The sequence below is a fragment of the Panthera leo genome, chromosome C1 (assembly GCF_018350215.1).
Source record: "Panthera leo isolate Ple1 chromosome C1, P.leo_Ple1_pat1.1, whole genome shotgun sequence".
NCBI lineage: Eukaryota > Metazoa > Chordata > Mammalia > Carnivora > Felidae > Panthera > Panthera leo.
Window position 1 is genome coordinate 124,936,237 of NC_056686.1, and position 12,642 is coordinate 124,948,878.

The window sequence follows — 12,642 nt, forward strand, 5'->3', positions numbered from 1 at the left end:
CACAGAATCCGAAGCAGGCTCCAGGTTCCAAGCTCTCAGCACAGAGCCCAACGCAGGGCTCAAACCCATGAACTGTGAGATCATGACCTGAGCTGAAGTCAGATGCTTAACCGACTGAGCCACCCAGGCGCCCCTAGTTTAGCACTCCCTTGTAACGGTTAATTCAGTTTGCTGCTTGGCACAGCTAATGCTGTCTCCACGTCTTATGGCCTTGCAGTGATGAAGGCTGTTCACTTCATCATACCTGGTGCCACACACAGAGACGACTCACTCTGTTGAGGGCCTCTTATGTCTCCCAAAGCCAGTATGTAATTTCCCATGTATGTCAGCCTTCCTGGAGGAGAGAGGTGATGGCCATTTTATTTTGTCCCTTCAGGCTTGGAGCGATGGATAGACAGCATCTGTGGGGCAGGCTGAGGCTCTCCCTCAGGTTAATTAACATGGGTAAGGCCCATGGACAGGTTTCTAGTCATTTATTCTCTTACCGTGACCATTTTCTGGGACCAGAGTCCTGTGTTATTTTAGCTGTGTTGATTGATCATTCACTTAACTCTTCATTTTGATCAGAGCCTCCTGATAGCTTACAGGAATCAGTGCCCACAGCTCGTGTATCAAAAAGGCTTCTGGGAAGTTTGCCGCCACTTATCTAATGAGATACCATCTTGAGAGGGGGTGGGTGAGCGAGTTGCCCAGCCAGGAGGTTGGAGGACAACCCAGGTGAGGCAGGGAGGATTGGGGAAGGCCATGTGGGAACCCTGGGAATTGGGCTCAAGAGTTTGGGGGTTCTCGGTGACTGGAGAAACAGCGGTTTTTTAAAACTTCTAAATCATCATGGATTGGTACAACAAAAATAAATGATTAGGAAGTGAAATTAAAAAAAAAAAAGTGCAGAATACAAGACTTCAGTTTTATTAGTGGATTCAAAGACAGAAAATTATCCTGTCACATTGCCATAAAACTTCCAAAACACTTACCCTCAAGTTTGGTGCTTATTCTTTACACACTAAGTACTTTGTAGACTGGCCCTGCTCTGTGAACCCCCCCACCCCCAACTTTGAGTAGCACTGGTTTAGGAGTCGTGAGTCTTAGCTGTGTACCTCATATGCTGGGAGGCCCACCTTTGCATCTCTGCCTCTTGGTTTTTGTGCTAGAAGTTGAAAATTGGCTAGCACAGCACTGTTCTCCCCGACGGGAAACAGGGGACCAGGAACAGGTGCTTATTCCTGAGTCTCCCGCCCAAATGGGTTTCCTTGTAGAAATCTTTCTAGAAGGAACATGCTGGGGATTATTTCATATGCTCCTTTGGTCATCTCAAGCAGATGTCTGACCATTTCTTTTGGAAGGTATGTGTCCTGCATGAGGGACCTTCTGTAACAAATGGATCTCCCTTCATGTATGTGTGTGGCTGTGTGTGTGGTCGGTTTGCACCCAGTGTAAGTTTTTTCTAGTTCGTAGTTTTAGGCTAGTGGTGGTGGTGTGGGGTAATGATCCTTTTAGAAGTCATTTGGTGACCAAGACCAAATCGGTTCTGACATTGAAGACAGGCCCTTTCAGATGCACTCTGCAGGGGTGTCTGTTGTAGTCTGTGGTTTGTGGGGAGCATGCAGCAGCCAGCCAGGTAGAATATTTCAGCCAGGCCTGGTAGCACATAGCCCCTTGCCATTCATATTTCCATTACCCAGAATTCAGTCACCTGGCCCACCTTGCCAGAAAACATAGTCTCGCTGCGTGTTGGGGGAGAAGAGAACGTGGATTCACTGAGTAGCAAATGTTGTTCATAGCCTCCCTTCTCCCGATTCTCTGATTCACTTAGCAGAACCGTGTTCGTTGTTACATTCTTTTATCCACGTGAACTCATTTATTCCCCCTTTTATGCCTGCTCATGATGATGGTCAGGCATTACATTTTTATGCAGTGGGGTGAGAAACAATGGAAAGCAAAGAGAATGGAAGTTGCCTCAATTCACGGACAGTGATTACACAGGCTGCTGTCAGCAGCCAGGAATGACCAGTGCTGACTATGAGAGAACATTGGCTATGTGCCATAGGCCGCATTTGGGTTTTTTTCAATCCAGGTATTTATGAGTTGAGAGTAATGCTTAGTATTTAAAAAGTAAATAGCACTTAAGCAGAAGGAAACCATTGGTGCAGGGGCAGCCAGTAGCCCATGTTGAAAGGTGGCCGTGGTGATGTAATTTGATAAAAAGCTGAAGTAGCTCTAATGTTTCCATAAGTACGCTTTTTCTTCCTGCAACAGTGAATTGAAAAGCGCACATACATGCAAGAAACCCCCAAACCCCGAACACTTTTATTTGCTCTCAATCCAGGGAAGCCAGAGAGTCAAAGTAAGGGAGGTGAGATTATGGGAGGGTGCGGGGTGCAGGTGAGTATGGGGGGAGAGTCTGGGCAGAGTTGCAGGGCATAGCATCCTTCGGGAGCCTGTGTGTACTTGAGTGGCGGGAGAACTCGACTAGAAAAGTGAGTATGGAGGGGATGGAAGTGGTGAGATACCAAAAAGTCTATCTGTGGCAATCCAGAGATTACCAGCCAGGAGGTTGTCACACCCCTGGGGCTGCAGCATGGTGGGAGCTGGTGGTGGAATCACAAAGATAACGCGGGGCCTTGTGGGAAGAGCTGCATCCATGGAGGGGATGCCGCTGGGCAGAGACCCTGGCTTCCTCCCTGTGCTGCCCTCCTGGCTTCGGCTGGTGCCTCCTGTAGGTCAACCCTGCATGAAAACCAGATGGCAGTGGGCTTTGGGAGATGTGGTTTCCTAGCATATGTTGCAAAAAGGGCACGGTGTGCAGAGAATGGATCTAAGAGCAAAAAGGTGGATGGTTGCCACAAGGTATGTAACCTCTTGGTGGAAAGGAAGGGAAATAAATAGATACAGTGAGAGATTGAGGGAAAGAAATAGGAGTTTTGGGACCTTTCCTCCATGCCATATTCCCTCTGTGTTTCTCTGTTACCACCTATGTCCCCCTTTCATCATTTTGTTAGGCTTTTTACACCATGTCATGTTTTTTGGAGCCTTTTGTCTCCCCAGTAATGGCTAACATCTATTGAATACTCACCGTGTGCCATGATGGTAGACTTCTCAGTGCTGTATCTGTCTTAATTCATTGAATCATCCGAGCAACTCTGTGAGGCAGGTTCAGTCAGTCCTCGTTATTTGAAGATTCTGTGAGATATTTGCCTCCTTGTTATAATGTATCTGTAACGGCAAAATCAATAGTTGGCGGTGCTTTTGTGGCCATTCACAGACACACCCAGAGTGCAGGGAGATTTGAGTTGCCTGATGTGCACATTCCTAGCTGACACTGACCAATGCAACGCTCTACTTTCTTGTTTCAGGTCTCACACTGTGCCTAAGTATTCTCCTTGTGGTCTAATTAGTACCCCTCCTTTGGGGGAACTTTTGAACTTTTCTTGGGTGATTTTATGGTTTAAAATGGCCCCTGAACATAATGTTAAAGTGCTGTTTCGTGTTCCTAGGTGCAGGAAGGCTGTGATGTACCTTACAGACAACTGATGTGTGTTAGCTAAGCATCATGAGGCATGAGTTACAATACTGGCTGTGTTAATGAGTCAACAATATGAAATAGGTGTCTTAAAACAGAAACACAAAACATGATTATGAATTGATCAGTTGACAGAAATGTGGCTAGAGGCTCACAGGAACCTAATGCTATGTTTCCCGTGGGAGCACTGGTTCAGCATTCCCTAATTCAAGGTTCACTGTGACTTTGTAGAACGTAACTGTGGCAACTAATGACCATCAGCTGTACTAGTGTTATCCCCAATTTCTAGACAGACTGTGGGGCATGTAGAGGTGAAGGAAGTGGCCCAGTGTCACCCAGTAGGATCAGAACCCAGGCAGTCTGGCGCCCATCACTTTGCAGCTCTGTGCTCTACTGGCTGTGTTACCTGTTTCATACTTGTTTCCACCCTTATGGATCTGCTGTTGCTGCTGGTGAGTCCAACCCTAGGGCTGTTTTCAATGATACAACTCCTTGTGGTAAAGCCAAGGGTTATCTCTGGTTGGGAATCAGGATGTGTATAACTCTGCAATAAAGGTAATAATATTTGACATGTGCATAAAAACCTCTGCGTGTTTCACGTGAGTTAGTTCTCACAGAGGCGCGATGAAGTGCACGTCAGCCTCCGTTTCATAAATAAAAACTGGCGTCTAGGGAGGTTGTGATTTGGGCAGGGCCCCAGGGTGAGAAGGTGGTAGAACAGAGTTTCAGAAACCCAGGCTTCCTGGCTTCAAACCCTTTGCTCCTTTTGCAAAATTGATTAGGCCTCTCACTGAGGCCCTGGGGACTGGATGCCTGCCTGGCCACGGATACCCTCCTTTTCTGTTTTCATTCCACCCTGATCTGGAGCAAGTGTAAAATTGTGTGTAAAATAAGTGATTCCAAGGACGGACCAGAAATATTTTCTTTAAAATGACTGTGTAGCGGGGCGCCTGGGTGGCTCAGTCAGTTAAGCTGCCGACTTCAGCTCAGGTCATGATCTCGCGGTCCGTGAGTTCGAGCCCCGCGTCGGGCTCTGTGCTGACAGCTCAGAGCCTGAAGCCTATTTCAGATTCTGTGTCTCTCTCTCTCTGACCCTCCCCCGTTCATGCTCTGTCTCGGTCTCAAAAATAAATGTTAAAAAAAAAATTAAAAAAAAATAAAATAAAAAAATAAAATGACTGTGTAGGGGCACCTGGGTGGCTCATTCGGTTGTGTCTGACTCTTGATTACGGCTCAGGTCATGATCTCATGGTTCAGTTTGTGAGTTTGAGCCTGGCATCGAGCTATGCCCTGTCTATGCGGAGGCTGCTTGGGATTCTCTTTCTGCCTGTCCCCAATTTGGGCACATGCGTGCATGCTCTCTCTCAGAATAAATAAAAATAAAACTTAAAAAGAAATAAAATGACTGTTTATTTCCATGTATATATAAAGTCTTTCATGGGCTAGAATGAACGTTTCGCAAAGATGTTGATTTGTTTTTTCTGTTCGTGAGGGAAATATTTGAAAATAAATAAAAAATAAAGGAAAAATAATTTGAGAGGGCTGCGGGCATTTCCACAGTGGCATACTCTTGCCTAAATAGTGTTCCTGCCTTGTCTCTTTAGTTTTCTTTTTGTATTTAAGTTTATGTTTCAATAAGAAATAGATGTGCTTGTGAAGAGTTAAAAAGGTACTGTGGAAAAAAAAAAAAAAGCAAACCAAAGTGCCCCTTCCCAGGCGCAAGCACTGTGCCTGATTTCTTGTGTACTTTTCCAAAGGTGTTCTAACGTCCCAGTGATTCTAAGCTGGCGGTGATCAGGGAACATTGGCACATAGTGGGTGGAAGATGGGAGAGTGTTACTGGCCCTGAGGTAGGTAGAGCCCGGGGGTGCCCATGCACACCCTACAGTGTTCAGGACAGCCCTACAGCAGAGTATCAGCCCCTATACTCAATAGTGCTGAGGTTGAAGAACCCTTCCCCACCTTCAAAGTAAACTACAAGGGCCTTCTTAACGTGTGAAATACAAAAGCTTTTATGTTTGAACTCTGACATGTATTTTGTGTCTTCAGAAGGCTTTTGTTTACTTTTTTTTTTTTTAAGTTTATTTATTTTGGGAGAGAGCATGCGCATCCCCACCCTGTGTGCATAAGCAGGGGGGCAGAGAGAGAGGGAGAGAGAGAATCCCAAGCAGGTGCCTTGCTGACAGCATGGAGCCTGACATGGGGCTCGAATCCACAAACTGAGATCATGATCTGAGCTAAAATAAAGAGCTGGAAGCTTAAGCGACTGAGCCACCCAGGTTTTTTTGCTTCTGGTTGTGCCGCAGCTGCTGCTCCCTGGTGGGTCACTTGGGCGTGGTCTTCTCCAGGTGTGCACCAAGGGGTGTGTCAGCTATAGAGACTAAAAGTAATGAAACTGACTTCCGCTCACCTGATCTGCTTTTTTGTTATCACAGTGCGTGGTCGGTTCTAAACAAAGCCAGTGATAAAATACTCATAAAATACTTGGGGGAGGGGGGGACTCTGGTTCGTCTAAGTTCTAAATAATTGCTGCTAATAATGTTATGTAAATATATGTTAATATTTATTTGTACGTACACGCTTAAGATTAGTATATGCTACTACTTACCATTTAATAAACGTTGTATTCTATATGAAAATTAATTGAGAGAATTCCCTGTCCTGGCATTCCTGACACTCGAGGACTGAGCTACAAATGTTGCTTTGATAGTAACTTCCTAACAGTTCAGAGCTGTCGGAACTCACTTTAGGTGCACTTGCTGCCTCCAGCCCTTGTGGTACAACATATCCCTGTGTTTCCAGAGAGCTTTACAATAAATGGTAGCGCAGTTTAAGAAGAAAAAAATGGAACTTGAGTTTCTTCAGTTCTGTCACTCTGTGTGACCATTTGGAGTTTTTACGTGTGATGGAAATTTAACTGCGAAAGATTGAGAACTCCTAAGTGTAATGTTGTTTGGTAAGTATATATTTCACTTCATAGAAGAAACATTGTACTGAATTTTAGAAGTCACTTTAAGAAGTGACAGGTTAAAAAAAAAATGTTGGTTTAAAACCTAAAGAAAGACTCAAGAATGTAATGATGATGGATTATTGTATGCACATTGCTGGAAATAATGTTGTCAAATGGAAGTAGGACTGTTAAATAGTGATCTACCCTGAGTGTCCCCTATACTAGGTATGCTGTGAGGAGGATTGAGATCTTTAAGAAAAATAGAGGCGCACCTACCTGGGTGGCTCATTCAGTTTCAATGCCCAACTTCAGCTCAGGTCATGGTCTCGCAGTTTGTGAATTCGAGCCCCTATCGGGCTCTAAGCTGATAGCTCAGAATCGAAACATTCTGTCTCTGTCTCTGTCTCTGTCTCTCTCTCTGTCTCTGTCTCTGTCTCTCTCTCTCTCTCTCTCTCTGCCCCTCCCCTGCTTGCTGTCTGTCTGTCTCTCTCTCACAAAAATAAACATTAAAAAAAATCATTAAAAAGAAAAATAATTGAAATGAAAGTGGGCCCAGGAAAGCACTTGGTTGCTTCTGTTGATCTGGTTTCTGTTTGTGTAAAATCAGTGCTCTTTGAAACGCCACACAGGATTGAAGTTCTGACCCATTAAGGTCTTTGTGACAAAGTAGACATCTTGCCCTCCATCGTAATGTTTTATTTTTATTTTTTAAAGTTTATTTATTTTGAGAGACAGAGCACACGAGCAGGGGAGGGACAGAGACAGAGGGGAAGAGAGACAGAATGCCAAGCAGGCTTTGTGCTGTCAGCGTGGAGCCCAGTGTGGGGCTCAAACTCGGGAGCCAAGCTGTGAGATCATGACCTTAGCCGAAACCCAGTCAGATGCTTAACTGGTTAAGCCACCCAGATACGCCCACCCTAATGTTTTAAAACTTTGTTGATTTATACATAGAGAACAGTGTACAAGTTAATTGTGTGCCATGTGATTAATTGTCACATCTAAACACTGCTGTGTCAGTGTACCCAGATCAAGAAACAAAACGTGAACAATATCTGGAGGCCCCCTGGTGCCCCTTTGTAGTTGAGATTTCCAGTGACCCCCATCTCAAGCATAACCACTGGCCTGACTTCTAACAGCACAGATCAGTTGTGCTGTTTTTGGATGTTACATAAATGGAATTCATCATACGGTACATAAAGAGAAGACTAATTTTAACCCATCTCTCTCAAATTTGATTGTGACTAGAGACATTTGAAATATTTCAAAATGTGCCAGTTAAACATCTTGACGACTTTCAGTGGTAGATTAACAAAAATTTCCAGTCTAGTTCATGTGTGGCTTGACCAGTAGAAGCGCTGGCCTTCAGGGTAGTACCATTTAATATGCTTGTTTCTGTAATGAAGAACATAAGCAACTTAATTATGATGTGACTTGCTGGGCTTTGGAGTTGTATGCGGAAGGCAGAGAATTATATGGACATTAAATCGGAATTTGTGTGTTGAAGTAATCCAGTTCATTGGAAGCTAGAGTAGCTTACAGGCTTATAGTGTGGTCAGTAAGTTGCATACACCGTCTAGAAGCTTGTAATTGGATTAGATTGGAAACCATAACATGGCAGTGGAAATGTATTGCATCAGTGTATTAGTTTCACACTAACGTTTTCTGAGGAGTAAGCATATCTTGTCCATGGAGACAGAATGGATGGGCCGTTGAATAGTTTGGGCCGTGAGGGTCTGAAATTGCCCTTCACGTAATGGGAGGAATTCACTCAATTTGAAGGCCCCTGGGAATGTTGAACTCTTCAATTAACATAAAAGTATTATTTAGGAAAAAATAGCCTTGTCTGCAACCGTCATCCATGGTGAGAATCTGTCTTCTCACCCGTTTCTGGATCTGTCAGAGGCTGGCTCATTCACCATGAGCTGTGGCGGCCAATTTGGGAGGTTGGTGTGGCTCCGACTGAGGTGTTACGTGGCAGCGGGCCACACAAGATGTGAAAAGTGTTTGCCGCACAGCTTCTCTTAGTCCCAGCAGAGATGAAAAGGAACAGCTCTAGCGAAATTGCTAAGTCAGGGATGTTTGTCTCTGGGAAGCTGCTTTTTGCTCACTTAATTTTTTGGTCTATAAAAAAACATTCTTTCTTCCCTGCTTACTGGTGTCTAGCCATCTCAAATTAAAACAGGGAAGAATCCTATATGCCTTATTCTTTGAAACTTCTGTATATCCCCTTGCGAAATACGGGTTTTTTGTGTGTTGGTTGGTAGGTTGGTTTTTTTGCATCTTCAAGCCTCAGATGCAGGAGAGGCAGTGCTTGCGAATAAAAACCAGTTCAGGAAATTGTATCTGAGAGGGGAATTGGATCATGTCGCTCCTGGCCTTCAGGCTCCACCCATTCTTCAGCTACAGGGGAGCCGCAGGTCCTGCTGTGGCATTCAAGGTCCCTGGTCACCTTGTCTTGCTGCTCAAGCCTCACCTGGCACCCCTGTTACCCCCTGCATCCCAGGCAGGTAGGGGAATATGCCCTTGAGTGTGACTGTTGATTGGTGCCTCTGTTCCATGCACAGGTTTTTTTCCCTGTTGGGGATGCCTTGCTCTGCCATCCACATTTCATCTTTCAGGGTTCCTTCCAGGGCTTTCTTTTTTCAAAGAAGGCTTCCTTGATCCTCCTGGATAGGATGAGAGGCATTTCTTCTGTGTTCTTGTGATATCCTGCATATATCATGTACTCTTTCATGCATACAAGTTCTGCTGTGCGTCCCACATCTAGAGCAGTACCCTGCACATAGTATGTGCTCAAATCACTTGTTGAAGTGAATGGACTTCACTTTTTATGTTCTAATGATCAATGGATGTGTCTGTCCCCTCATGACAGTGTGAGAGCAGGGCTTGTGCCTGTTCATTGTCACATACTCTATGCCTGACGAAGGTACTCAGAAGTGTTTGAATGGAAGGCAGGGGAGAGCATTGGAGAGGCAAGGGAGAGTTTTCCCTGTATTATAGTCATCTGTATTAAGTCACGAGTGTATGCACAGAACCTACTCCTGTGGCTTTGTGGTCAGGTGTATCAGAATCCCAGAATGCTGTGGGGTAAGAACTCTAATATTCGTCCCACCCCAACCGCATCCCCACCCCTTGTTTTCCAAATGGGAATGCCTCTGCGTATGGAAAAGTGTTGATGAGAGTGTTGATCTCCCAGAGAAAATGCTTGACAGTGATGATGTTGATTAACTTGCTGATTGCCAATGCAGGAAAATAATCAGTAAAAAAGAAAAACTAAAAAAAAAGGAGGAGGGAGGTAAAGAAAAAGTGGGTTATGTAAAGGCAATATTAATTATCATCCTTTAGAAGAAATGGTTGTCATTTTCGATATAATTACTGTGCAGCCCCATAAAGGCTCTGTGTGTGGCATGTCTTTTTTTGTTTCTATAGTAATTTTGGTGTTGTGTCCCCAGTTCATTATAAAGGTGTTCTTTTTTCATTCCAGAAAAAGACAGTAAGTGATGGGGTAGAGTTTTCCTATATATTTGAGTCTTTCTTTCCCTAACCTGCTCAGATCTTTGGCATTCACTTACTTGCCAGTGAGTGCCGGTGGGTAGTGGGATGAAAAACTAAGGAAAAAACAAATTCTGTAGAAAAGCAGAGAGAGGTGACTTTTCATATTGAATGCATTCTTTGAAGATGCAGAGGCCCCTGCCCATATGTGCCCTGTCCTGTCGGTTGGATTGTTCCTGGTTCAGAAGAAGGGATTCCATGTTGCAGGATTTTCCCTGGTGTCCCGAGAGCCCACCGTGGTAGAGGCTCTGCTGCCTTCACAAGTTTGAGGACCCCTGGATTACAAACAAATATCAAAAGGACATTTCCTTTCCCAGGCCTGAGCTGGGAAGGCTCTGTTAGTCATGGTGAGCCTGTCTGCTGCGTCACTACCAATGTCCAGGGAAAAGTTGGCTTTGACCACCTTGAAAGTATCGAAGGCAGCTTTAGGGGTGAAATTTCAGGCAGCGGTGAGGTTTTCCTCCCTGTCTTTCTTCCCCTTCCCCAGTCTGTGATGAGATCCCCACTTTTTACTCAGGCCTGTGTTCCATTGAGGGGGCCTAGGACATACCCTCCCAGACCAGAGCACCTGTCAGTCACTGATTCCTCACAGTAAGGTGTAGGGACAGATACATGTTTTCCCCAACAGCGGTTTTAAAGTACAAAGCATTGAGGTATATAAGCGGTGAGCTGAAATATCACCAGTCTTGTCTGTCTCCCCTACTAGACTTCAGGAAGCCCTCTGACCTAGGGCCTGTTGGGGCTTATCATGTTCCCAGGTCTGGGCCCACAGTCACCACATGGAAAGAGCTCAGTGAGAGGTGGCTGAGTCTGTGCATGAAAGGTGGGCACTGGAGACATTTTCTGCCCACTTGGAAATTCTGTCTATCCATTTACTCATGGAAAGGATTTGAAATGTCTACTCCTTACTTCACATTATGGGTGAGTTTATCAACCGAGTGGCTCTTGGGGTCTTTGTGTAAATGTTGGGCTGTCAAGTGGTTTTGTAGGGTGACCTTGTCCTCTTAGTATTGGAATCATAGGGTGATTGGAACAGCTGGCTCTGTGGAAGGGAAGACGTTGCCTTCTGAGTTTGCTGCCAATAAAAACTGATCCAAGAGTGGGTTGTCCCTGAACAGGTGGTGTGGACAGCTTGGATGCACAGGATTGAAGGTCATGAGTTTGACCGCATCATCAGAGTCATTCATTCCTTCATTTGACATGTATTTATTGAGCTCCTACTTTGTACCTGGCTCTGTTCTAGGCAGTGGGGATGCAGAGGTGAACAAAAACAGAGGAAGTAGAGAAACTGGCGAGTCACCTGTCAGGTGGAGAGGTGGGAGAAGAAGAATCAAATAAGACAAGGGGTAGAGAGCGAGTGTTGGGTGCCATGTTAGATGTTGTGGCCCAGGAGGCTGCTTCAGGGAGTGATGTTTGTGCAGACACCTGCATGGCAACAGAATCCAGGCAGTGTCCTGGGTGAAAGGAGTTCCAGGTGGCGGACACAGTATGTATAGGTGCTTGAGGCAGGAACAGACTGGACCCATCATGGAGGCATGTGGGTAGAGTGAAGGGAACAAGGTGCTAAGTCTAGAGGTGAGTAGGGATAGAACATGCAGAGCCTTGCTGGCCAAGGTACAGAGTTTGGGTTTCATTCTGTGATGTATATGTACAGAGTTTTGAGCCTGGGGGTCAGGGTGACCTCATCTGATTTGTATTTATAAAGGTCATTTGGCTTGTGTGGAAAACTGGCTGTAAGGGGCAAGGGGCATAGAGCTCAGGTAGGAATGACAGTTGTCCAGTGTAAGGTGTTGGTGGCATAGACTCAGGAGGGGTGGGAGATGGTGACAAGGGGTTGGGTACCTCAGGTCAGAAGGATGTGACCCCTCTCTGTCTTTATCTCCCACTACCTTTCCATGATTGATTTTACTGCAGCCATATACATCTTCTTGTGCTTCCCCCACATCTATACTCATTCTGTGTCTCAGAAACATCACTTATCGGGGCACTTGGGTGGCTCAGTCGTTGAGCATCTGCCTTCTCCTCAGGTCATGATCTCATGGTTTGTGAATTTGAGACCCCGTATCAGGCTCACTGCTGTCAGCATGGAGCCTGCTTTGGATCCTCTGTCCTCTTCTCTCTCTGCCCTTCCCCTTCTTGCTCTCTCAAAAATAAAACTCAAACTAAAAAAAAAAAAACCCAAAAATGTCACTTGTCATAGCCTCGAATTCTACACATGTATGCACGTACACATATGTGCTCGCACTCACTCATTGCTTCTTTGTGTCTCCTGCGGACATGTGAGTGCCATGGTGTCAGGCAAGTACTTTTTGTCATATTTATTGTGGAGCCTGAGTGCCTTAGAATGCTGCCCAGCACGTCGTAGATGCTCAAAATATTTACTGAAGGCGTGCATCAGGTGGAAGGACAGCCAGCTGTGGTCTTTTTTGTATAATTTCTGCTTGAAAAATCAGCACCATGACTGCCCGAGGTTCTAATTGCAATGCTAAAGAAACCGAAAACATCAAAGTGTAATACCAATTTAATCAAAAAGGGGAGGCACACTGAAGAATATAAGTAATAGGGAAAAAAGAGGGGGGAGGGGGTTTGTTGATCATGGGAAGGTTCTGCCTATGGTGGG

The 12,642-nt window shown here is 45.2% G+C and overlaps 1 protein-coding gene across 2 annotated transcripts in view; it reads left to right on the plus strand.

The window, feature by feature from the left end:
* Window positions 1-12,642, plus strand: part of MGAT5 (alpha-1,6-mannosylglycoprotein 6-beta-N-acetylglucosaminyltransferase) — a 338,284-nt gene that overhangs the window by 51,725 nt on the left and 273,917 nt on the right. The gene's annotated exons all lie outside the window — the stretch shown is intronic.